The sequence below is a fragment of the Boleophthalmus pectinirostris genome, unplaced genomic scaffold (genome assembly GCF_026225935.1).
Source record: "Boleophthalmus pectinirostris isolate CB_2022bp ecotype Guang Dong unplaced genomic scaffold, ASM2622593v1 HiC_scaffold_3, whole genome shotgun sequence".
NCBI classification, from domain to species: Eukaryota; Metazoa; Chordata; class Actinopteri; order Gobiiformes; family Gobiidae; genus Boleophthalmus; species Boleophthalmus pectinirostris.
Window position 1 is genome coordinate 43750027 of NW_026571299.1, and position 27778 is coordinate 43777804.

Here is a 27778-nt window from a genome sequence, read left to right on the forward strand (position 1 = left end):
TATCTTTCATGTTTTGGAATAATATTTAGGGTGATCATGGGATTAGGCAAGTAGTGCAGACTAATTATTTTGGCTTGACGTGTCCATTGTCAAGATTACATAATGCAGTGGAGCCTGGAGTTACCGTGGGCTCCTGAGGGTCAGACAGCCAGGGGCCACTCTCTCGCTCCAGTCCTCCGCCTTGAGCTGCGTCTCTCCGCCGCTGCAGGCTCCTCCTCCACCGCCAGCCCCGCCTTCTTCAAGGAGAATCTGTGAGCGGCGCTGTGCGGACTCACACGGCACATCACACATTCTCAACAGTAATCTTTCCTGACGCTGTCTGCTCTAACGGGACAACTTTAACCCTGTGGATATTTGTTTTTACGCACGGCTACTTTTCCGCCTCCATCTCGACTTTGGAGACCGGTGAGTACTCACGCTGATAGTTTTGGGGCTGCAGCTTTGAAACTAACGAGGGGGTCTTCTGGTGTATTGAGGAAAGATCGTCAGGCAGCAGCAAGAGAGGCATGCCCGACTCTTGTTCTTTGAGGAGTTGGAGCTAGCTCATTGTAGCTCCTCCAAGACTCGCCAAGCCTTCATAAACCCGTTACAAACCCGAGAAAAGCGCAGTTTCCGCTGCTGTCGCCTGTCTGCCCTACACGAACCCGCTCTACATCCTCCTGGGGATGTTGCCAGATTTCAAGCGCCGTGGTGTTACACATGGCTTTACTACTGCGAGCTGCTTAAACTGTGGGCTGTAGTTTCATTTGGTTGTGTTTGAATGAGTAATCCAAGTTCTACTTTTCAAATCTTTTAGAGCTACAGCCGCGTCCCTGACAAACTTTAGATAAAATTCCGCATCCAAACTTGGTAATAGTTCAACAATGACGAGAATTCAAGCTATTCCTGTATTGTGTTGTATGGCGCACACTATGCGTCTTTCCTGCCAAAAGTAACTATCCAACTAACCCAATTAACCAGGGGCATTCAATGTTGCATACAGGCGGATAAAATCACAACTATTACAATAAAATCACTTAAAATGATGAATACATGGAGCAGTCTTTACCCAATTCCAGCCATTAGGGTACACAAATGTACTGGCCAGGTATACGGTGGGAATTCAGCTGCTTCATAAGAGTTGTCTGAAAACCCAAATAGATAACCCTAATACACAGCCCTAATTGGATGTGTTTGATACCCTACAACAAAGTACTGCTGTTAATTACTTTCAATAAAACAGGCTATGACTGTGAACTCCCTATGGCAGATGTTCATTTGGTGAAGGTACAATGCCTCCTCTAGCCCTGCTCATGTTGTGTTTCTGAATTTTTGATGTGTGAACATCTCCCTGGCGCTTGCTCCTGCTGCTGTTCGTGGCATGGTATTGTTAATGAGCTGGTTGCCAGATACACCTGATTTAATGCTTTCTCACTGAGGAAAACAACAGCAACATCATACTCATAGTAAGATTGAGTCATAGAGAAAATACACTGCAAACCATGTGTTATTGTTTACTCCATGTCAGAAATGTATTGGGCAGTAACTACTCAGAAATACAGGAAGGTAATCATTGTTTCGGTCTGAAGCTATTTGTAGGAGAGGAATGTTGGATAACTCTTGATGCTATGACTCCAGCACTCACCTCATTTAGTGACTGACTATCATAGTTTACAATAAAATAATCAGAGAATATATTTGCAGTCATTTAGAAATGTGCTGGTAAAACATGAATGTAAATCTCTTGGTTGAGCTTCATGCATTGAATCCCTTTGCTCCCCGCACTCCCCCTTGCCATCGCAGTACAATTGGCTTGCATTTTGCTAATGAAACTACTACACAGCGCATCAGGCTTGTGAAGTTGCACTGTATTGTTTTGTATCATGCTCAATTTGTTTTGTAGGAGACAGGGGCTTGTGTGCTGAGCACTGGACAGAATCGTATTGCTAATCATAAGGACGCTCCAATAAGACCCGGGAGGGGAGAGATTGCACTGTGACATAAAAACCCTCTTCAGGCATAAAGGTGGAACAACATTATAACATGGTAGAAACTCTAAAAAGTTGATTTTGCATAATAACACAGCATGTTACTTTTTAGCCAAAACAATAGACTAAAATAAAAGGATGCTTTTTTAGTTTGGTTGTGTTTATTCCACCGATAAACGTTCCACAAACCTGACTTTATTTGCCCTGGAGGAGGATTCTCAGCCTGCTTGTTTCCATGGAAATATCATTGTTCCTTTGGCTGTAATTTCCCACACTATAACATACACTTTTCTATCTTGAAGGACTATGTTCTGAAGTGTGTCTTTAACTATTTCAACCAAATCATGCATACTGGAAGTTAAGTTTGCTCTCAAGTTCCAACAGTGTCTAAAAATGTACGTATTTGCCAAAATCATTAATGTGTGATTCCAGTTGAACCGTTTTAACCACATCCCCTGTAAAGTATAAGCCTTCTGGTTCTGGCATGTGATGTTCGTAAGTGAAACTCATAAAAGAATGTGTCTGACCTGAAGTCACTGCTAAAGGCAAGTCTTAGACAAGAGTGGTTTTCATAGTGGTCAACTCGCAGGCATTTTACAGACTGGATATATCATTTAAAGTATGTTAGTTTGTTTCAAATTTTCCAAAGAATAAACATAGATTAAGAACCAATCAGAAAAAAATTATAAATATGACACTTGGCCATCATCATCTTCACTGGGTCTTCAGACAGACTTTCTATACAGCACAAGCAAGGGGAAAATGAACTTCCACAAAGTCTGTGATTGGCATGAAGTTCCATTTAAACCTTTGCAAATGACAGCCCGATACAAATGGCATAGCAGGTGCATTTTTGTTGAAATATTTGTGGCGAGAACAGAATTGCAGACAAAAACTGAACCACTTTTCAAGTGATTTTTGTTTTTCCTTTCCAACAGCAATGTGGGGCTGAGATGAAAGTATCTTGCAAACGCACATCTGCCATATTTATGTCTTAGATCCACAAAATATTCTTAAATGTTGTTGTTGTGGCTGCATCCTCTTTCCAGACATCTTATTTTAGACACATTTCATGCACCCACTGGACTCCAGTGAAAGTCCTTTCCCCTGTCATTCACACAATAAAGGATGATATAGCCTACAGTAATAGCAAAATGAGCTTCCTGAGAATGGGCCTCTAGAGGAGCCTTCATCATATATTCTCTGTGGTTTTGTAGCCTAACTGATGTTTAATTATCTCGACACTGTTGCTCATAAAATATTGAAACTTGAATCTCCCAGGAGGCACATGTTTTCACTGCATTATTACCAAGAAACCTGGGTCTGACACCAAAGTTCCACAGTATAACACCAATGGACCTACACAAATGTCCATAAAAGTAGAATTTAAAATCTGTTGTAGCTTAACCTCCTGCTGTTTAAGATGTCTCTTCTGGGCGATCCCCACCACCAGCGTGTTGCTTACTATGGAAAAGCGATTATACTAGATCAGCAGTCTGATTACAGTGAGCGGCCCAGTACTGTCTGATAATCTATGGTCTTAATACTGAAGCAGGCAAATCTCAGGGCAGCTATCAAAGCTACTTAAAAGCCCTCGAACCGAACTGCCCTGGTTCGTTTTTAAAGAGCTCTATTTTGTATGCTTGAGGTCTTGCCACCCTAATTAGCTGAAAGGGCCAGACTAGCACTAAAAAGTTTTAGAAATGACTTGCTTGTAATATGGTTGGTTATATTATAGTGCTGTCACAATACAAACATTTCAAACTTGATTTTGATACTAAGAAATCTACTCTATCCATCATTCTGATAAAGCTCAAAACTGTTCAAGAAAGCTCAACTTTTGTCTTGTGAAATTGACTTTTTTAGTATTGATACCTGCTCAAATGAATAGCTAGTTTAGTATATTGATTAGTGTCTGATTTTTGACTTTTGACAACCATTTTATATTATGAGGTTCAAACAGTTGAACCTATAAAAAAAACAATATAGAGGAAGTGCAACTCACACATTTAATTAAACCTTGATTCATATTGTGCTTAGTTTAAATGGCACCAGTGAGGAAAGTAATAATGCATTGTGTTTTTGTTATTCCTCGAACTCCATGATGAAAATCTGCTCTATTATTACCACAGTTTTGCTCAAATTGATTCAAGTGAATGGGCCAAGTTCAGTGGTGCATGTCTCTAGATAAACCTTTAGTGGCTAGGTCCCCTCCTGCCCACTGACCATGCTCAGTAGTACTCAGGCACACGCAAACGTCTGACCAATCAGAGCGAGAGTAGCCAGAGCGGCTGTTTTAAGACAGCTCAAGTTTAGAGAAAAAGATTAGGATCTGAAAATAGGTCAAACTGACACATAATCTAAACTTTTTGAAAGCTGTAGATGCACTGTTAGTTGTCATTCCATTGCACTCTATGTGAAAAATGCTGTAGTACCAATGAGTAGCCACTAATCTAACTCGAGACAGCTTTAAGATAGCAATACCCATCCATCCAGTTATTTTAATAGATCCATGCACTCTGGCAGTACACAACTCATATTTACCAAATGAGGTCTGAAATACAGCTTCCTGCCATGTCATAATGTTTGTACTTCCTGGAGCGTTGTGCTTTGAGTTGGCTCACTTCACAAAGAAATGCAGCACTGTCTCACAATACCCCAATTACACTAATTAAGTCATGATGGCTTGTGCACCATCTCAAACTATACTCACAATCTCCTCACTTCTGTTTGACTTAAATTAGACAAAATATTTATGCCTTATCCCTGCAGTAAAATGTGGGCTTGTTTATCGTAACTTCAACATTTTGTCATCATTTTGTTGAGACTTTGAGCACATTCTGGTCTCCTGCTCTGATTCTGTCCAGGCACACTTGGAAAACCAGCTACATTCTTTTGTAGTACTTTGAGTGTAAAGTTTGAGATATGTTCAATAGGCATACATAACTAATGACATAGTAGGTGAGCAGTATATAAAAGTATTGATAATATTGTAAATGCTGTTTGGCAGCAAATGTCTGGGATCTGGCTTATGTATATTAACATGTTGCAAAAGACCTGATTAAAATTTGAAATGAAACATGTACAAACTTGTATAGTCAAGTTATAAAGTGGCATTTTGACTCTTGTGGGTAATTTTACTGTCCTTTCACTTTTATCTGATACTTAAACCTTAACCAAGACATTAAGACATAAATAAAGACATGTTTTTAGCACATTTCTGTTGGATTTGTTAATTCATCATTGGGGTACTCCAAAAAGTACCCCAGATACCCCAAAACTTACACAAATGTACAGTTTATTTTTTAAAATAAATATTTAGTTAGCTGCATCTGTTAAGACCGACACAATGGTCTGAAGTCAGGCACCGTGCAGCTCTCAAACTTAAGTGATCAGCAGAAGCCCTGATGGATCTCCTGCTGCTGGGACATGTGGAGATACTGGCCCCCTCATGTGCCCGCTCACTGAGAGGATAAAAGCTCCCACTGCACTCCTCCTATACATCACAATGTTCTCACCAGGATGTCCGCAGCACAGTTTCATTTTGTTCGTTTGCTTTTCAGACTTTGCTAATGGATACGCTCCAGCCGTGGATTATCTTGTAAAAGCAGAGCAGATTTTTGTGCCGCGTTCGCCCTTGGTTAAAAATTAATTGCGGGGGATTGCAAAATTGTCTTGAAGAGCTCATGGCTGCACTGAAATGACTCACTCCATGTTTAGAAACTATTTAGCCTGTGTTAATTTAATTTGAAGTCAGAAAGGTTGTAAATATCAACATTTTTTTTATTATATTTCTTTTACTTGTTGTGTATTTATTGATGGTTTTCAGATTCTATGTGATGTTGAACCTGATCATTTCTATGGAGCTCAACAGTGACCGCCCACCCCCCGGTTCGCATTCATTTTTCTCATAGAGTTTCTAATATTAAAAGTTTGAAGGCTTGCTCGGAAATAATCAGCTATGTGGTAACTAATGACTACAAGAGTTAGATTTTATTTAAAGTTTGTTTCTGAAACTTTATAAACTGCAAAGTTATTCAAAAAGTGAGCAGAACCTCGCATTTTAACCATCCTCCGTGCTTTAAACAAAAAGGATGTTTGCCTCTGTGAGCTCTTTGAACTCTAGTCTATGGGAAAACTGCATGGAAAATTTACTTCTGGAACCTTAGTGAGTGGTCACTGTTGAGCTCCATTGTGATTAGACTCAAGAACTTAATATATTTCAATGAAAATCTGTGTTTGAACAATATTAAACTTAACTGCGTGCATCTTTATTAAATAATATTGGCCTAAAGCAAGTTGGGTTGTCATCTGAAAGACAGAAATTAAACCTTAAATTAACAATACAAGTTAATTTAGAACTTCTGATTTTGTTTAGGGGTACGTTTAATCCAAAACTCCAATGAAATCACTGTGCACATCCCAAACTACTACATTTATTAGTACTTTGACCCCCTTCCATGTTTAATTTACACAACAATAGGAAATGCTGCTACATGAGTCACAATATTGCGTATGCATCCTCTGCCCCTAAAGGACTTTAATTAACTCCGATATAGATGATAAATGCCACTGGGGCCACTGTTGTCTCTTTTTAATATTGTCTTAATGCTGGAGTGCTTTGGTGGAGCTCTCTGTATCCATGTGTGTGCGTGTGTGTGCGTGTGCGTGTGTGTGTGTGAGGCTGAGTGAACAGGAAGTGAGCTCATGGTGTTTGGGTTCAGGAAAGACTTTTTTCCTCACATTGTTGTGGAAAGCATGGTCGGCACGGTAACTCACATTCTTAGCACTCTGACATGGACATACCAGTAGTGATAAGAGCACAGACACACAGAAATGAAGGTTGCTGTTAAGTGGCAATAGTAGTTAAAATATGTACAAGTATAAGAACATTTTTAAAAAGTAGAAAACTATTTTGGCAACGTGAAAGACTGTTTGAAGGACCCATATTAAGGTATTTTCTGATCTATGTCATGATGTTTTTACCGCCTCAAAAATAAACCAGGAGTTGTGTTTGGTTTCATTCATGCATGTTTAACACACAGATGCTGTGTATTTAGGTTGAGGTCTTCTCTCAGTTGGAAAACACTTTGTTCCATCCTGTGATGTCATGTGGTGATACAGGAAGGCTCCACTTTGTTTTTAAACTCCCATACACCTTCACTAGACTCATTGGGATTATTTCAGATCTGAAATGTCCAATATTTACTGAACTAAAGGTACAAAGAAACTTGAAAACTACTGCTTCATGACATCACAAGGTGCAACAGAGCATTTTGAACTTTGGAGATGTCTACTAATCATGCAAGATTACTCAAAAATGTGTGAAACAAAACACAACTGTATGGTTTTGAGGAAGTATCAACAGTTTAACAGGGCTTACAGCTCACAAGAGTCAATTTTGCATAAAAAAAGAAAACTCCCAAGGCCTACACTGCAGTTTGTTGATTTGGTTCTTTACATGTGTGCTCTTGAAATACTCCTTCACACAGTTGAACTTTAATAGAGTTCACTTCAAACCCTAAGATTTAAGGAGCAGAACTTCAAAGCTGACTTTCTGTGAGCAACAAGTGCTGTTGAACCTGCCTCTTTGTGTGGCCTTGCTTTTTAAATATAGTTGGCATGAATTTTCATTTTCTGTTCAAGAGTTGGAGGTGCTTTTGGTCTCCAATAGAGTATATATTACATCTCTCCTGTGCCAAAGTTGCAGTTCTAGTAAAGCATTTTAATACTCATATTTTCAGTAGATTTTTACAACCTTGTTTGCTCAGAAGCCAAAAGTGCTACACCCTCTAAGTATATTACCTCAATTGGTCTTTTATTTCAAACTTGCAGTTACTCTTAAGATATTGCTCTGGCTAAAATATTAATAGGCTGTTGAATGTTTACTGTCTGGATTTGAGTTCGCTGTCTCCTCTGTGCAGTAGTCTGGAGATCAGCTTAGTTAAAAGAGTTTACAGATCAAGACAGTACTGCTTGAAAGCAACATATCCTTCTGCTGTGCTTCCTGCTGGTCTAAGTGTCTGGATCTAACTAACTTACAGTTCGCTTGGTTTGAGGATTCCCTAAAACCATTTTTACATACAGGCCTTGGTGTTGTCACTTATATCGTAATCCATAATCGTCACTGATCACACAGTAAACCACTATGCTTGAATACCTGAAAGTCTTCATTGGCAGTGTCACATTTTGTATTAAGGTTGGGCAATTATTAATCAAATAAATTACATTAATTGAAATGTTGCATGATCGTGAAAAAGAGGATGATTATGAAAAAGGTTTACTCTTGACTTTCTTACTTACAAAGCAGGGTTATTGTGCAAATACAAATAGATATCTATACAAATGTAACTGAAGGCAGTTTACAATTTCTAAACAATAGATGAGAATAAAAAAGCTTGTTCTTACTTCATACTTGTCCAGTTTTTGCAAAACAAAATCTAGAGGTTTGTTTTTTGTTTTATGTTTTGGCCATTTTGTATATATTTCAAAAGCAAGTTGAAAAGTGCAGTCAGGCACATTTTTCTGGTTTTCCTCTAACTCTTCCATTTCCAGTCTCTTATTTCGTTCATACACCAAACTTGTAAAATCAGCAATGTCCCAGTCTGACAATTTCTGTTTGCACTTAGCTGTAAAGTACATGTTCTCCTCGGACTCATCCTTGTTTAGTGCTAGATTAGAAGTGACACTTGCTTCAGCCTGCCTCCCTCTAAGCCCGTGTTTGCATTGGCCCGGACTTAAACCATCATTAGGGCAGTGAAGTGACTCAACAGTGCAACACAACCCCAGAATCAGAAACCAAATGACAAAAATGAAAGGATATTTGAAGTTTGATAAGAAGATTAAACTGATAGCTGGAACAGTTGGGACCTAGTGGCCTGGGCGTGTTATGGACAAACCCCCCTGTCTAAATAAACAAAGATTGGACTAGAATAAACAAAAGTTATGCATGAGAGTGAACAGAGGAGCAGATGGACCAATAACTCCACCCAGGAACCGGACAGCAGGCTCCAAACAGGCCACCATGTTGTGCAGACTATAAAATCATACTTGATAGCAAGACTCTGAATGTAGAAGTGAGTGATATTGACAAAATATACCTATATAAGTTTTTTTTTTATATAATTTTGCAAAACTGTTCTGATATGAGCCTGTAGATTTCATTGTTCATTTTCTGTGGTTTTCTGGGTACTCTTTTATTACCGATACAATATAATATATAATATAATATATAATTATAATATTTCTCCTCATCAAAAACTTTACCCGGCAGACATTATTCCACAACAAAGTCTTTCTCATTGGCAAGTGAATTAAAGGTCTTAAATTAAATTACTGTTTAAGACGCAGTAATTTCTCTGATGAAAGTTGTGCCAGCTGCTTGTCTCCATGGCGATGTTATTGCTTTGCTTGTAAAGTTCCACACTATGATAATTACATTCCCTGGAACAAGCAGATGACGCCAACAGGCTCTATTACAGGTCAGTTCTATAGAGAGGCCTGTATTTCAAACCTTTCTTACTAACAATTTAAACATCTGTGATTGAATAAATGCAAGATAAGTTGAATGCCATACTGTGGAACATTCCAAGTAATAACATCTCCATGGAGACTGGTGGCGTCTCTAGATCTGTCATGATAATTACTTGATCGTGCAATGGAACATTATATTTTGGGGCTCAATTTGACATTCTCTTTGCCAAAATAGGGAGCCTTTTTAAAACATGTATAAGATTTGCACTGTAGAGACTTAAGCCTGTTATTTTTTTCAGTTTATTTACTGCACCTTATGCTTTTTAATGATACTGAAAAGAAAAGAAAGAAAAGAAATCTATCCTGCTTCAAAATTAGTTATTGTGACATGCCTAGGCAGATCCTCAAAGTTGGTTACATAGTGGACCTTTTAATATTCAGAATCAGACTCAAAGTTCATACCTCCCCGGTAGACATAAACAAGGTTAAAATTCTCCCTGCTCCGTATAATCTGATTTTCCTTCCTTCTAACTGGCACTTAAAATAAAATGCCCCAAAATAAACGCTGAAGTTGTGGTAAAAACTTGCTCCGGGGCAGTGGCCTTTTACTGCGTCCAAATACAGCATATTGATGTGGTCTATTCTTTTGTTATAGCTTTCGGTGACTCTTGTGAATGTCAGCAAATGTAGACCTCCTCTTTCAGAGCATGAAGAAAGGAGAGCCATGAAAAAGTTTTTGGACCGAAAAATATCCATTGCAAACTTTGTTATCTTTATCTGAATTGAGCTATGAGCAAAGAAATGATGGAACAGTCTTTGGTAGACACTGCAAAGCATATATTTTCAAGGCTTTTAACTGGCTTTAGCATTTTTGCAGACCCCCAGGTACACGCTGTTCTGATGTAACGGCAAGCAATCAACTCATTATGCCTCGTAAAAAGGAAACCAGAGCATCATAGAAAGTAGACGAAGGCTAGTGACGAGAAACGCTGTGAAATTCGTGATTTTGAATGTTAGCAGGACGTGACTCAGTTCATTGGGACAAGGGTGAGTTATAGTTCCTCAGAGTTGTGCTAATGGGTCGGAGGACATGAATACAAATGACTAGGTCTGGATCATAAGCTTCTTAAAAACTGGGAGCCACCACTCTGCTGTGTTTAATTATCTGAGAAGGTAGAGGGTTGCCATGGTTCAAGAGTTCAGGCTACTGTACTTTAGATTGTGACCACCTGATGCACCTTCTGTATTGATCCCCTTAACACCAGAGCCTGGGCAGTGTCTAGAGCAGTCGGAGTAGATTAGTGTAATTACCTGGTTACTGCATTTGCATGAGGTTGGTTCTGGTGAAAAAGACTGGAGTAATAGGTTCAACAGGAAAGCAGGTTGTTATAGTGGAATGAAATGGCCACTTGCTGCAGTAAATGTTCACCATATTATATTCTACACTTATTTCATTTCATTTATTTGGTCAGTGTATAACTCATTAAAATCTACAAACATATTCAGTCTGATGAATATAATGTATGTAGACTAATAAGTCAATGACCAAGTGTAGGCAGAAGCTTATTGTGCCTACCCTAATCTCCAATGGACATTCACCTACAAAATTAGTATAACATGGACATTTTACAGTTATTCTAATTATTACACAATTGCCTTTACTGTTATTGTTATTCTTTCAAATATTTTTCCATTACATTTCCATTCCATTCTCTTAAAAATATTGCCATTCAACACTTTCAGTTTAATAAATTAAAATAAATAAATAAATAATACAAATACAGATAATATTATACCATCAAACCAACATTTTTAGCTGACACACTGGATTTAATATTGGATATAATATTGCAATTGGTCGTACAAACTAATACTAATGTTAACGAAGGCACAAAAGTTTATTGTTTATGATCGTACAAAATAAAAGGTAATGTTAAAGAAAATGTTAAAGAAAAGCATGTCAGTAGTTATGGCCTACTTGTGGAGACAGTAGCTCTAGTCTTGTAAGTATTTCTGTAAGATTTGCAAATGCTTTCTTTTGTTTTTGTTTCTCCTATGAAGACAAAGTGAACACGGCAATGCTTGATATTAACTTGTACTAAAAGGGAAAAGGAATGTAAAGCCACAGTGTAGTGAATCTGTATATTTAGCTGAGAAGCAACAGAAATGGTTTTGACATTTATCTGCTTTTAGTCCAAAACCGCATCTTTGCTAGAAATGGCAATATGGGAATTAGTAATGGGTTGAATTGGTACATTTGACATTCTGAAAATGTGTTACAGTTCTCAAAAATATTTCTGAAAATACTGTCGTAAATCATGCCGTTTAAGATCTCAATGATAGTGTACAAATGGTCCAGCTTATTCCATTTAGTTTAGATTGCCCTGTATAAGTACTTTACGCTATAATACTATAAACATTATATAATTTGACTGACCAAGACTTAATCCACTATTTGAGAAACACTGCTCTGTATGATACTGTCTTTTATCAGTCCTATCCTAAAGCCCCACTTAAACAAGAAGCTTATGTTGTGTTGTGGATAACAGTGATGTAAATCCTCCAGTTTGCCCACTGTGGTGCTGGTAATCCAAAGCTTTGCACTTCTGACCTCCTGAAACCAAACACGGGAAAATGTGCCCAAGTAAAAAGTGTCCGTCAGATGTTCAGATGTCTGGATAAAGCTGTTGTTTACTTGTTTTGAGAGCAGTATTGCAAAGTTTCCCACAGGTTTATATCCTGAGACTATGGCGGCTTAAGAGATCCATATTTGAATCATTTTATGTAATACAATTTTTTTGGTGTATAAATGTCACTTATTGCCTCTACTGAACAAAAAAGCACTGATTATAGATTTAAAATGATTGCTTCTATATGTTTATTATAACATAAATTATAATTTATTTAACCTTTACTTTTGCTCAGCTAGTTTTTAGACTATGGAGCTGAAAATGAGACTATGGGGAGTAACGGGAAACAGTGGCATTGCATTTCTTGTCCAGTCTTGATAGTGTTGTATGACTCATGTTTGAGGTCTGTCATTATCTGGTCTGAGCTATCGATGTGAATATAGACGTGTTTGTGGTAGCAGGAATTGATTATATTTTAGTTCTTCAGTCAGTATTTTTAGTTATTTAGTTCTTTACATAACAGACTGTACATCCATTCACACTTAACACACTTCACACATATTTTTGCTTGTAAACTACTAGTTTATTATGAACTTTTCATTGTTGTTCCCTTTTTAGAACAGTGCTCTTTATATTGATTGATAACATGTTCATTCATACCTGTGTAATTTTGTGTTGTGAATTATTTTAAATAGTAGATATGTGTAGCTGTAGTCATATAATCACTACTTTTCTACAGATAAGTTAGCAACGTATTATATTTTAAAAAAATTGACTCAGCCCACCGTGTGCAGTCTTCATGACGTGGGCTTGAGTGATTGTCTATTCACTGTGTAAGATGGCCTGTAGTTATTATACCCACAAGGAATAAACTGTCAAATCATTGTAATCTTCACTATCTAATTTTCACAAACATCAAATGATCATCTTTGGTTGGATTTGTCTCCAGTGATAAAAAATACAATTAAATAAAGATGCTGTAGCCTGCTTGCTTTGTTATCGCCTCTGTAGTTTTTAGACTTCTGTGGTAAACTTCTGCGAATATGCCAGATATATCACATGAAAAGTAGTACATTCCATTTTTTTTTAAACATAATATACAGTTTAGAGTATATGAATGCTTGAAAAATCAATACTGTCACTTGAATGATTCACATCCTGTCAACACTATAAGGGCTTCCTGTTTGCCAACCACAAACAAACTACAGGACAATAGTGAGGACAGTTATTTGGTTACCATCCAACTGAACTGAGATGGGCTGAAAATCTGCAAAATGTGCAAGTCAGCCTATTGTCAGTCTGTATTATGATGAACAGAGACTCGCCGGTGAGTTCTGGCTCTGTCCAGTTCCTCGATGGTGCACAAAGGGGTCCCTGTTGCAGAGCTGACCCAGGCGTGCCAGGCTGGACCCTGCACAAGATGAATTGGGGAGACACGTGTTGTATTTTGGACTGAATAATCCTGCTTCATTGAGAGTTGTGCTTTATTTGCTCTGATAGGGATGTAACATATAAACGTCAAGTTCTTTAATAAATGTAATAAATGTGTACAATTTATTTATTTATTCAATTTACAATTGAATATTGTTCTTATTTAAAAAAGACTTCTAATATAATTTAGTTGAATATGACATTTATTCACTGCCACTTTATTAAATCTGCTCTTAACCACATACTTACATGTATACAGAGGGATGGTTGTAGCTGCCTGTGGATTAAAAAAATATCCCAAATATAACCGATCATTTGAAGTGATTAGATCTCGATTTAATTGGAAATTTTTGAAAGACGATTGTTTTGTTTACAATTTTTGGCTTCCCACTTTGTCCACATTAATGGTCCCACACTAGAATCTGAAATGACTAAAGAATACAATTGACATTCTTGCTCGATCTTTTTACTATGACTCTAGTCTTTATAAGTAGACACTGGCTCCATGCCACACTTCCCACACCTTGCTTGTGTGCTTAAGTGCTGTGCCTGCCCTGATTCATTCAATACATCTGGGAGGACTATGACCCAGAATCAGTTTGACCTGGCTTCTTTAAATCAAGCCTCGATCACAGGACATAAATTCTCTCCCATGCACCAGTTCAGCCTGCGCCAAGTAGAACGAGAGATCCAGTCAGAACAGCTCTGCTCTGACAGAGCGCGGCATCAGAGTATGGGACAGAGGAGAGACACGCATCAGGAAGAAAGTGAGAAATACGACGCTGTTTGATTTATCAAACAGCCCATCTCCAGAGACACTGAGGAGTCCCAGGAGGACAAACTTCAAAAAGCTGTATTTCAGAGTTTTATTCAGAGTATTTAAGTTTAAAATTACTACAACACAGTTGTACATTTTTACACATATTGGCGACATATAGTAAAACATATTCTTAATTAGCGCAACACATTGGACTGTTTAATTTCATGAGGTTTGACATATTTTGTTAAATCAGGTAAATCTGCTCCCACAGCGAGCTTGGGGATGACTGCAGAGACACATTCTCTACTTGTTAAGCTGTAGAATGATGTGTGTTTTGTTACAGTCTGACTCATATTCACAGATAAATTAGCCTAATGAGAAAAGTAATTTTGACGAGCCTAAATACAGAAATACTTATGTACTTTGGAGATGCGAGGTGGCGGTCAGTCTTTCATAAAAGCTCCAACAATCTGCCCCTAGGCTATAGATTTCTCGGCCAAACCAGACCCGAGGGTAACTCAGGGGGCGCATCGCTAGCTTCACAGCGCCACTGGGTTCTCACTATGCACACAGAAGCTTGTATGGTTCAGGTCTGCATCAGGGCATCAGCTCTCAGCTGCACCGAGGCTGGACCATTAACCAGCCTTAACATGGCACAATAGCTTTGAAATGACTTTTTCTGTTTTGCAACTTATCTGGGCAAAAGAAAAAGTTTGTTTTAAAGGTGTACATGTTTGTATGACAAAGTAGCACATTTGCTGCATCTTTCAATCAGCTGTATTCATCTAAAAAAATCTCCCTTGCACCAGAGTCCTGCATGAGTCCATTTTTGGAGACTTGCACCCATCCGCACACATGCAGTACACCACCATACCTGCTCGTTAACCCGTGATTATATCAAAGTTAAATCTGCACCTGCATGCACCTGTTAACATTCCACCCGTTACCCACCCATCACAGGTAAATCACACACAAATTAAAAGCATTCAAAACTGAAGCACTTTATTTTTTTCAATGTCCCTCTCAATGAACAACAACACTAAACTAGAAAAGCACGCAGAGAGCGCAGACCTCCGCCAAGGACTACAGTCCCCCTCATATTAATTGTGTTTTCCATAAATATTTGTCTCGTATCTTTCAATTTGGAAGATGAAAGAGGATCCCATTGTCCATCCCTGAGTCAAATTTCATGGGGTTTGGTCAATAATTAATCCAGATATTGAGAAACAAAATTTTTGGCCCCATTTACCACAATGTTAACAAAAATTTCAAAGTGATCCAGAATCCAGGATTTCTTCTGGATCACCCCCAAAATGAAATCAGTTCTTCCTTTTCACATTTCCAACAAATCCTGAAAATTTCATCAAAATCGGTCCATAACTTTTTGAGTTATGTTGCTAACAGACAAACAAACAAACAAACAGACAAACGCCGGCAAAAACATAACCTCCTTGGCGGAGGTAATGAGAATTGAATAGGTGATTTAAATACAAAATAGTATGGAGTAGGGATGGGCATTCGATGAAATTTTCTTAATCGATCGTCGGAAGAATTAACGATCGATTATCGATTAATCATTAACGTTTTTATATTAAAATGATCATCATTATTATTACTATCTGCACTACTAATCTGCATAAATAAATTCAACTTTATGACATATAAACCGTAACGACTCTAGAGCCACATCAGCCCATTTGACATTATTATGTGTTTAATTCAGTTTTGCACAAATCTCACAGAAACAAAACTTAAAACCACATCGCTAATTTGCATAAACTAAGCAAAGATAAAACTACAGCTCTTGTGTCGCTGATGTGGTTCAATTTCTGTCGGATTAAAAGACATGATTCAGTGGAATACAAGTTAGTGTAACCAGATTTGCGTTTGTCAAAACCAGGACACCGTACGGGGGGAGGGAGGTGGGGACTCGTCATCGACATTGCGCGACTCTCACCTGACAAAACTTTTTCCCACTGGACACCGAAACATATGTGCTGCTTTGTACACTGTGCACATGGACTCACACTTGTCCCGAACGCAATGGAAAGTGTGGAATTTCTTGTACAAATCATCGTTAAATACACATTTGTGCTTCAGTACGTTGCAGACTGACCCACTGTTTGTGTCTCGCTCCTTCTGATGCAGAGACACATGTACAGACCCTGTTTGATCACACTACACACAGCAACCTACATTTGGTTTGTCGATTAAAATTAATGTAATTGACGAAATTCTTATTGATCAATTATTGATTAATCGACTAATCATGCTCATCCCTAGTATGGAGTAAAAGAGCTATCAGAAATATGTGCATATTTGTGAAATCATTGCATATTTGGTGGTAGTTGAGCATAAAATAAATATTTGTAAACTCTCAAATGAGTCCAGTCATATATAAAATGTACTGTGTGTATTTTATCCATCAGAATACGAATGGAAAAGTTACAAGGTCAACAATTACAATCACAAAATGAAATGGTTACATTTTTTTTTGTATGAATACGAATTCATAGATCACAAAATGTCAAAAATCCGTCATCACTTCACAGGCGTTATTTATTGAGCAGAAGAAACATCGATCCAGATGCCGGACTTTTGCGCCAGACATGCCATGAACTGAACCAGGAGTTAACAAGGACTAAACCAGGACTAAACCCGGATTGAACCAGGGCTGAACCAGGGCTGAACCAGGACTAAACCAGGACTAAACCAGGACTAAACCAGGACTAAACCAGGACTAAACCAGGACTAAACCAGGACTGGCCTAGAGGTGCACCCACATAGACCGTCGGGTGACTGCAGGCGAAAGGACTGGCACAGAGCTCCACGCCCATGAAGCTAAGCGTGACCATCGCCCCATCGTGCTTTGAAGACACACTGCTCCGCGGGCTCGGGGGTTGTCTCTCTCAAGTCCAAGATTAGTCCTGGTTTAGACCTGGTTTAGTCCTGCTTTAGTCCTGGTTTAGTCCCATGTGTAATCACTACCCGCCTGAATACCCGCCCGTAAAATTCCAGAACGTTAAAACCCGCCCGTTTAAGCAACTATTTGCGGCTACCCGACCTGGTGCAGGACTCTGCCTCACACCTCTTTAGTATGAACAGTTTTCTGGTCACTCAGTCGTGTCCCTGTCATGCCTCAGATTCTCAGCTGTGGATCACCAGAGCGAGTCACCTTGGGGTTGGATCTGACGTAGTGTCTGGTATGTTGTGCATTCTTTACATTTACCAGTGTTTTACAATAGAACACAGGATATTTACTGCACTATACTGTGCACACATTACTGTGGGCCACCTGTCACCTCATTTCACTGAAATAGACACTGAGCCTCCTCCTCTGTAGATCTGTTTCTTTAACCATGCATGTGTTGGTGTGTCATCTGGTCTGTGAAGCCTGTTTTATGTTTATCTGTTTAGACTCAACAGCAGCTGGCCTCTGCTTTTATACTGCTCTGCTCTCTTTGATGCGCGCTAAGGAGTTTCTTTATGGAAAACTGCTTTATCGGAAATACTAGTGTCTTGGAAATCAATGACAGAGCAACACACATAAAACAAACTTTGAAGAAACAAATGTATCTGCAGTATATAGTGCATGAAAGCAATCTGAACTTCAGTTTACTTTTGTGTTTAGTGATGCTTTCTGATGACTTTATGGTGTGCATTTACACAATGTAAATGTTGAGATACAGGACATTTTACATTTACTACTATATTTTAGAGTGAGCACAATAAAATGGTGATGATTAGTTTGGTCATTAATTAATCATGATTATTTGATATCATTATTTCATTAATTACACAGCAAAGAGAATAGATAAACTTGTTCACTGTGGGATCTGTTACCTACCTGTCACCATGGAGATTGCTTTGCTTAGAATGGTGCATTTATGCAATGCAGGTGTATATGTCATACCGTGCAAAGTCAAGGCAAAGTGTAAAGCAATTAGTACAGGACCCAAAACTAAATGATTTTTGAAACGGTTAACCACTTATCCCTGTAACTAATCCCTCCATGGTTATAACCAATTAAACCCAGTACATCACAAGCCCTACTGATGTGTGAATGGTTTGTGTGTAACAAAATGGCTTCTGTCAGTGTGTGAGAGGTCATAGGTCAAATCTCTGTTGCACACAAAACCACCCGTTTCCTGTTTCAATGGCCCAACACTGTGTCATTGGCCCTTCATGTCACCCTAAATAATCACCTATAGAAGGATGCCATGCTTAACTGTTTAACTCAAGCTTCCGCCTCGCTCAGAAACGCCACTAAAAGCGACAAGATGTAATGTATCGTAAAGGTTTAGCAGCTCTAGATGCTTTAAGTACTTATTAACGCATGGTGAATGCTGCAGTCTTTCTGGTATGCAGCAACTTGACCAAGTATTGATTTTCTGCACAGAGTAATGCATTGCTAACTAAGCCCTACCAATTCACCAGCAGAGACAAACACAAAGCTGTTACAATTATCTCCCTCTGTTCCTTCTCTTTCAAATGGATTCTCTCACACTCTTTTTGCTCAAAATGGTTAAAAAAATGAAGGTCTTCTGGTGTGTAATCATCACATCCTGAGAAGCACAGAAGTAAATTGATTCTGTGTTTGAATGCATATATTGTCAATTTTGAATATGAAATTGAGTTCAGTTATTGTATATGCCGATGCAAAACTCAAAGCAGAATAGAGTAAGGATTTTTGAACCGTCTTTTTTGAAAGTCTCTTAGTAGTGTTTTTTGTAACAGTGCCTGAAGTAATCCCATTTTAATTCCTTGCTTTTTTCTAACTAACATTAAGCACCCTTAAATGTTAAATGATAATTACTCTGTGACACTTTTTTTTCAACCTTGAAGCTATTTCATTTAGTTTCAGTCTATGTGTTGGTGCAGCCACAATAACCTTAAAATTGCAATACATTTTGCTTTTCCCATGCATATTATGATGGCAGTTACTGCTATCCAGTGTCCTCACAAATATTGAACACTATGATGCAAATAGGGGTGCGATGATAAAAAAAATATTGTTTGTTGTGATAAAAGGGTGGACAGTAATGATTTGTGGGACATTTTATATTTATATTGCCAACAAAGATTTCAGAATTGCAGAAAAAAAGGTACTTATCCTTCAAGTTCTCCTCTAGATCATTGATGTTTTCACTATACAGTGCTATAGTAGGTGTTTAAATATGAAACTTATTCATAACATTAAAATGATTCTTACTCATATCCATAACATTTTTAAACTGTCAGCAATTTTATAGAGCTCATATCGTGCTTGTCATTCATGCTCAAATGAGCTAACACACCCGCATTGCCTCATAAACACCACTGGGATGATTTAATAAAATGATATGCACTGAAAAGAAACATGGATACAGAATTTAAAACACAATATTAGGTTTGAGATGATTAAGAAAATAGTCATTGGACTATGGAGAGTGAGGTGTCCTTCACAGGAAAAATGCAGCAACTGCATATTTTGACAAGATTGAGTTAAGACCAAAAACCACCTTCTTAACGCCTGTTTCGTTTAGTGACAAAGTTTTATGGCTCAACTCGATCTCATTTTGAGAAATCTCGATGTGAAATTGGCAAGAACTATTTTCTTTACTAATTAAAAGGAAAAGTGCAATAACTGTTTTAAGATCTAATTCTGAAATGGGACAAAATACAAACTTGAAAGTTTCACAACTTTTTCAACACAAAAACTAAAATGCTTAATGTTTTTGGCAGTAAAAGGTCTCCCCAAATATGTTTTCTCTGGGCACCTAATTTTCTTTATTTTAACTGTACACTCAGGTTAACTCACCAATTCATCATGTGGCAACACATAAACATGCTATCTTTAATAAACCTCTGACATACACAAAGGGACAACATCAAAACTTTAAAGCCATTTTTCTCAGTTTAACTGCAGATACTGCGTTTTACCTTGTAGGGCAGTACAGAGCAGTGGGTGTCAATAAGGACTGATCAGCAGTCGTTTTGAAAATAAGTGATTAAAGATTCCTCAAACATGTGCAAACACTCCAAATACAACTTTCAGAGGGTAACCGAGAAGGGGAAACCTCTATGACATGGTTAAAAACTCTGAAAAGCTGATTATGTACAGTCTCTGTTAATGTTGATAGTGATATAATCGTTAATCGCAGTTGTTTTTAGCCATGGATAAAACCAAATTTCAGTATCGTCCCATGCCTAGATACAGCACATTATGTCCAAACATCATGTGTGGATCTCCATGGGACAGCTGCAGCTTTGCCCCTTGTGCCTCACCAACTGGTTTCAGTGCTCTCCTAATCAGCTCTACTGCGCTTTGGCATTAGCGGGTGATTAAATGAATTAGCAGGCCTCGGAAACATTACCACAGGTCCGCACCACTCTGCTGGACAGAGAAGGCTGGATTAGGGAAGGGAGGGGTCAGATCAGGGAGGGGAGGGGTCAGGAGTGGGGTCAAGCTGCTCTGTTCTAGTTCAATGCCAGGGCTGTGTACACACTGTCCCATCACTGAACAGCTCCTCTGAATGCACACGTTATGAAAGCAAAGGGAGAGGGGGACAGAGGGCTATTGTGAGGGACACTGTTGCGCTGTGTCTGTGTTTGGGGCGTCCCAACACGACGTGCGCCTCTCACCGCTAAATGTCACGCAGACTGTGGCATAAGCCCATGTGAGGGGCTCTGTATCTACAGTGTTATAGTGTCTCTGGGGACAAGTGCTTTGTTTTGTTTGTAACATCTGGAGCTCTACTTGACAGCAGTAGTAGATGAAGTACTCAGTTTTGTTAAGGTAAAGATACAAGGGGAAAAGATTCCTCGTATCACATGAAAAAATATACTTACATTAAAAATGTACTTTAAGAATAAAATGTAAAAGTACTTTGCAGTGTTTTTTTTTTGAACAATTTAAGTATGAAATGTAGTGATTTTGATGAGGAATTTAGCAGATTTTAAGCAATTCACATACATTTATCTAATTGTTTTCGGGCCTTTAGTTTTCTCAAAGTTGAGATCTTAACTCAAATTGAATGCGCTAAAAATAAGTCTCAATCATTTCAGCAGGTCTCAAACCACAAAAAAAGTACTTTTTACTTTTCACTCCAGATCTAAAATGTAGTGATGTAAAAGTAAAAAGTATCTATTGAAAAATGTACTTAAGTATAATTTTTTAGGTATCTTTACTTAAGTATTGTACTTTTACCATTGTACCTTGTTACCTTCCACCACTGCTTAACAATAAATGCTTGAAAAATGTTCATAGATCAAATTCTCTGAAAACAATGTTTTGTCCATTCTATGGTATTGATATATGGATATATATTGATCTATATATAGAGTACTTTGTCTCCCTAACTAGCTCGTGTGAGTATGAGTACTTCAAAAAGATGTCACCAACAGATGAATTTGGACCGGCTCAAAACCACAACAGTGATTGAAAGAATAAAAAGCTTTGGTCTGGTGGTCTTTATCTAGTGTCAGATTGGTTCTTGAGGGCAGTGATTCTTCTCCGTATAGGCCCTTAAGACCAGTAACACCTCTTTGAGAGCTGCACTGATAATTTAACATTAAACATTTATCCATCCATCCATCCATTTTCGTCCGCTTATCCGGGGCCGGGTCGCGGGGGGAGCAGCCTAAGCAGGGACTCCCAGACTTCCTTCACCCCAGACACGTCCTCCAGCTCCTCCGGGGGAACCCCGAGGCGTTCCCAGGCCAGTTCAGAGACATAGTCCCTCCAGTGTGTCCTGGGTCTTCCCCGGGGCCTCCTCCCGGTGGGATATGCCCGGAACACCTCCTGAGGGAGGCGCCCAGGAGGCATCCGGAACAGATGCCTGAGCCACCTCAACTGGCTCCTCTCGACGTGGAGGAGCAGCGGCTCTACTCCGAGCTCCTCCCGTGTGACTGAGCTCCTCACCCTATCTCTAAGGGAGCGCCCAGCCACCCTGCGGAGGAAACTCATTTCGAGCGCTTGTATCCGCGATCTCGTCCTTCGGTCACTACCCAGAGCTCATGACCATAGGTGAGAGTAGGAACGAAGACTGACCGGTAAATCGAGAGCTTCGCCTTTCGACTCAGCTCCCTCTTCACCACAACGGTCCGATACAGCGACCGCATCACTGCCGAAGCTGCACCGATCCGCCTGTCAATCTCACGTTCCGTCCTCCCCTCACTCGTGAACAAGACCCCGAGATACTTGAACTCCTCCTCTTGAGGCAAAGACTCCCTACCCACCCGGAGAGGGCAAGCCACCTTTTTCCGGTCGAGAACCATGGCCTCGGACTTAGAAGAGCTGATCCTCATCCCAACCGCTTCACACTCGGCTGCAAACCGTCCCAGTGCACATTGCAGGTCCTGGTTCGATGAAGCCAACAGGACAACATCATCCGCAAACAGCAGAGATGAAATCCTGTGGTCCCCAAACCGGACCCCCTCCGGACCCTGACTGCGCCTAGAAATTCTGTCCATAAATACAATGAACAGAACCGGTGACAAAGGGCAGCCCTGGCGGAGTCCAACATGCACTGGGAACAGGTCTGACTTACTGCCGGCAATGCGAACACAGCTCCTGCTCCGGTCATACAGGGACCGGACAGCCCTTAGCAAAGGGCCCCGGACCCCATACTCCCAGAGCACCCCCCACAGGACACCACGAGGGACACGGTCGAATGCCTTCTCCAGATCCACAAAACACGTGGACTGGTTGGGCAAACTCCCATGAATCCTCGAGCACCCGATGGAGAGTGTAGAGCTGGTCCAGTGTTCCACGGCCAGGACGAAAACCACACTGCTCCTCCTGAATCCGAGGTTCGACTATCGGCTGGATTCTCCTCTCCAGTACCCTGGCATAGACCTTACCGGGAAGGCTGAGAAGTGTGATCCCCCTATAGTTGGAACACACCCTCCGGTCCCCCTTCTTATACAGAGGGACCACCACCCCGGTTTGCCAGTCCAGAGGTACTGTCCCCGACCGCCACGCGATGTTGAAGAGGCGTGTCAGCCAAGACAGCCCCACAACATCCAGAGACTTCAGGTACTCAGGACGGATCTCATCCAACCCCGGAGCCTTGCCACCAAGGAGCTTTCCAACCACCTCAGTGACTTCGGCCAGGGTGATGGATGAGTCCGCCTCCGAGTCCCCAGCCTCGGCCTCCTCCTCGGACGTGACGGTGGGATTGAGGAGATCCTCAAAGTATTCCTTCCACCGCCGGACAACGTCCCCAGTCGAGGTCAACAGCTCTCCCCCCGCACTGTAAACAGTGTTGGTGAAGAACTGCTTTCCCCTCCTGAGGCGCCGGACGGTTTGCCAGAATCTCTTTGAGGTCGTCCGATAGTCCTTCTCCATGGCCTCCCCGAACTCCTCCCAGCTCCGAGTTTTTGCCTCCGCGACCACACGGGCTGCAGCACGCTTGGCCCGCCGGTACCCGTCAGCTGCCTCAGGAGTCCCCCGAGCCAGCAAGGCCCGATAGGACTCCTTCTTCAGCTTGACAGCATCCCTTACTTCCGGTGTCCACCACCGGGTTCTGGGGTTGCCGCCGCGACAGGCACCACAGACCTTACGTCCACAGCTCCGAGCAGCCGCATTGACAATAGAGGCCGAGAATGAAGCCCACTCGGACTCCATATCTCCGGCCTCCCCCGGAATCCGGGAGAAGTCCTCCCGGAGGTGCGAGTTGAAGGTCCCTCCGACAGAGGGCTCCACCAGACGTTCCCAACAGACCCTCACTACACGCTTGGGCCTGCCAGGTCTTTCCGGCTTCCTCCTCCGCCAGCGAACCCAACTCACAACCAGGTGGTGATCAGTTGACAGCTCAGCCCCTCTCTTCACCCGAGTGTCCAAGACACGCGGCCGGAGATCAGATGACACGACGACAAAGTCGATCATCGACCTCCGGCCTAGGGCGTCCTGGTGCCACGTGCACTTATGGACACCCTTGTGCTCGAACATGGTGTTCGTTATGGACAAACTGTGACTAGCACAGAAGTCCAATAACAAAACACCGCTCGGGTTCAGATCGGGGAGGCCGTTCCTCCCAATCACCCCTCTCCAAGTGTCACTGTCGTTGCCCACGTGGGCGTTGAAGTCCCCCAGGAGAACAACGGAGTCCCCGGTCGGTGCACTGTCTAGTACCCCTCCCAAGGACTCCAAGAAGGCCGGGTACTCAGCACTGCTGTTCGGCCCGTAGGCCGACACCACAGTGAGAGACCTGTCCCCGACTCGAAGGCGCAGGGACGCGACCCTCTCGTTCACCGGGGTGAACTCCAACACACAGCGACTGAGCTGTGGGGCAATGAGCCCACACCAGCCCGCCGCCGCTCCCTGCGGCCAACGCCAGAGATATGGAGAGTCCAGCCCCTCTCAAGGAGTTGGGTTCCAGAGCCCAAACTGTGCGTGGAGGTGAGGCCGACTATATCTAGTCGGTAACGCTCAACCTCCCGCACAAGCTCAGGCTCCTTCCCCCCCAGCGAGGTGACATTCCATGTCCCCAGAGCTAGTCTCCATGTCCGGAGATCTGGTCGACGAGGCCCCCGCCGTCGACTGCTGCCCAGATCTCTCTGCACCGGCCCCATATGGATCCTCCAGCGGGTGGTGGGCCCACGTGAGGACGGCCCCACGTCGCTCCTTCGGGCTGAGCCCGGCCGAGCCCCGTGGTGGGAGGCTCGGCCACCAGGCGCTCGCTGGCGAGCACCAACCCCAGGCCTGGCTCCAGGGTGAGGCCCCGGTGACGCCAATCCGGGCGACGTAACTGGCCTTGCTGGTACACTCATCATAGGGGCTTCTGAACCGTTCTTCGTCTGACCCGTCCCCCCGGACCTGTTTGCCTTGGGTGACCCTACCAGGGGCATGAAGCCCCCGACAACATAGCTCCCGGGATCATTCGGGCACTCAAACCCCTCCACCACGATAAGGTTCAAGGAGGGGTACCTCATTTAACTCATTCAACATTTAATAAGTGAAAAAAGGTAGTTTCTTTGATTAATTTTATTTCTTACCCAAGAGAAACATTACTTTAGCAGTCACACAGTTACTTTGCTAATTTATAAGTCCATTTCTAACCAGCCCTGAAAATGTCATTAAAACCTGACCATAACTTTTTCAACTGTTGAGCCTGCAGTTCTTTTAACCACTGAAACATGAAGCATACATTTTACTTCTGGTCTTCATTTGAAAGTAACAGTAATGTGGAAAGATGTGTGAATAGGCCCTGACTGCTGGACCTTGGCTGAAATTCAAACCCATGTCTGCTCACAATTTAATGTGTGCTTTATTAAGTTAATGTCTAAAATACTGATTTAGTGAATATTCTTGGCGAGGGAGACTCCAAAATATTGTTCTAACTGAGCTGAATGACATGAAAATGTTTTTTTGATGTTTGCTAACAGACTGTTACATTGAACAGTTTTCTGATGTATGTTATTGTGTTGTTTCCTCCTCAAAAACATAGCTGGAGTTGTGTTTTCTTTCTTTCACACAGACCCTGCATATTTAAGATGTGTTCTTCTCTCAAACAGAAAACACTCTGCTCCACCTTGTGATGTCATGTGGTTATACAGGTGCTCCATTGTGTTTTTAAATTTCATACACCTTCACTGGAATCATTCAATAATTTCAACGCCGGGATTGTCAATCTCTACTAAACAAAAGTAAAACATAGCTGTTAACTTGAAAACCACTTCATGACATCACAAGGTGAAACAGAATTTTGAGCTCTGGGAGTGTAGATGGACTAATACTAAAAAGCAACATTCTAACATGGCTTAAATCACAAAACAAAATCATTTTGTGCAATTATAGGACCTTTTAATAATTAATTGATATTTTAGTTGGGTACTTTGCAAAGGAAATTTCACCACATGTTTTGAAATACTCACGTCAAATAGATAATATAGTAGTAAGAGTGGGCACAGAAAGTAAACTAGGTACATTAATAATTAAGTCTTTGTTCAGAATCACTTGAATGTTTGTTTGTATTTTTACTGCTCAAACTAATTGCCCCTGATGGGATTAATAAAGTTGTCTGAATCCGAATTAAGTCTTGTTTGCAGTGGATGGTTTTCATCAGAGCTTTGTCCAGTCTCTTCTGTGTTACTATGATTGTCTTTTTAATACTGTGATAACCTGAAGCAAATACATGTTTCCAGTTTAATTGCTTGTGTCATTTAGCTGTAGAACTCATTGAGATTAGCAATTGTCGGTTATCTTTCCTCATTGTGCCAGTAATGGGTTATGTGGTTATTTATGAAGATATGAGACTTTTATAATGACATAATTTTGAGTGAATAGGAATCCAGTAATGCTGGCTGTCAGTGTAGCTCTAATTAAAATCTTTTGTAACTGTCTCAATGGAGAGGTGTGCATGACTGGCATAGTAAGAGTTGTCAGTGGCATCTAGTCTGTTGTGTTGCTTTGTCTCAGACTTACTTCAAATACTAAGTTGTATTATTCATAAAATCATAATTTTTCTTTTTGAGTTAATCATTTGAAAAAGTGAGGGTTGTGTTTGGTCTGTTGTCTCAGTGTGTTTTGTGTTTTGAAACTAGACTTTGAGAACTTGCCGTAACGTTCACTGTATCTAATGTATTCTCTCTCAGTGCAGAGTCACTGATGCTGTTGGCACACACACAAGGCCAGTCATTCAGTGCAAGCAAAGCATTTCCATTTGGAACATTTAAATGATGCTTGGATTTTAGCAAGAAGCAGACTGCTTACTCTATTAAGTTAATGCTGTATTCTACTGTTGGATGACTTCGACTCATCTTGAACAGTGGTCTTGAGGCTCTTGTAAATTGCGGTGTGTTGTATGTTTCGGGTTACACACAAACGGTGTGTCTGTAAGGTATCTTTCAAGATGACCCCAGAGGAAGCCACAGACGGTAGACCACAGATTCATACAGCCAGTAATGTTTCATGTCTCATTATTCCTGAAAATAAAAACTTATCGAGCACTTTTACTGTCTTTATGTAGTTTAGTGTTTATGATATTGTATATTGCATGTTGTAATAGATATGGATAATGTCTGTAGATATTTTAGCTGGTTACTAGTTTGATGGAGTCAAAATGTGTATCAGGAAACATTATTATTTAATTGGAATTATAAAAGATTTATATGGAGTGAATTGTTAGTTTTATCTCTTTTTATATATGAAAATGTCCTTTAATGGTATTTCTTTGTATAGGCGTTATGTGTGAAACTCCACAGGTTTGTGATCTGTTACACACTTGGGGTCAGACACTGGGCTGAGTGCAGTGATTCTTAGTCATTTTAAAAGCTTTCTGCAACATGGCATCACAAGTTGGAGGAATCTATACCTACAGCCTTTTTTCAGAATAAAGTTATTTATTCCATTAACCCTTCAGAACAGGTAAACCCGAGGCATGTCGTGATAATAATAATACTATATCAATTTACCAACTTATTGAATATATAAAAAGCTGGAACAATAATTTTTGGGGCTCAATATTTATTGTGTTTATAATTTCTTTTATAATAGGAGATTTTAGCCATCGTTCTGTACTATGGTAAGATTT

At 40.6% G+C, this 27778-nt stretch overlaps 1 protein-coding gene across 1 annotated transcript in view; it reads left to right on the top strand.

The window, feature by feature from the left end:
- Window positions 1-257: 257 nt before the first annotated feature.
- Window positions 258-27778, top strand: part of ppp1r16b (protein phosphatase 1, regulatory subunit 16B) — a 124374-nt gene continuing 96853 nt past the window's right edge. The window contains exon 1 of the mRNA XM_020918549.2: window positions 258-405. The gene's annotated coding sequence lies outside the window, so the exon portion shown is untranslated. The remainder of the gene's footprint in view (window positions 406-27778) is intronic.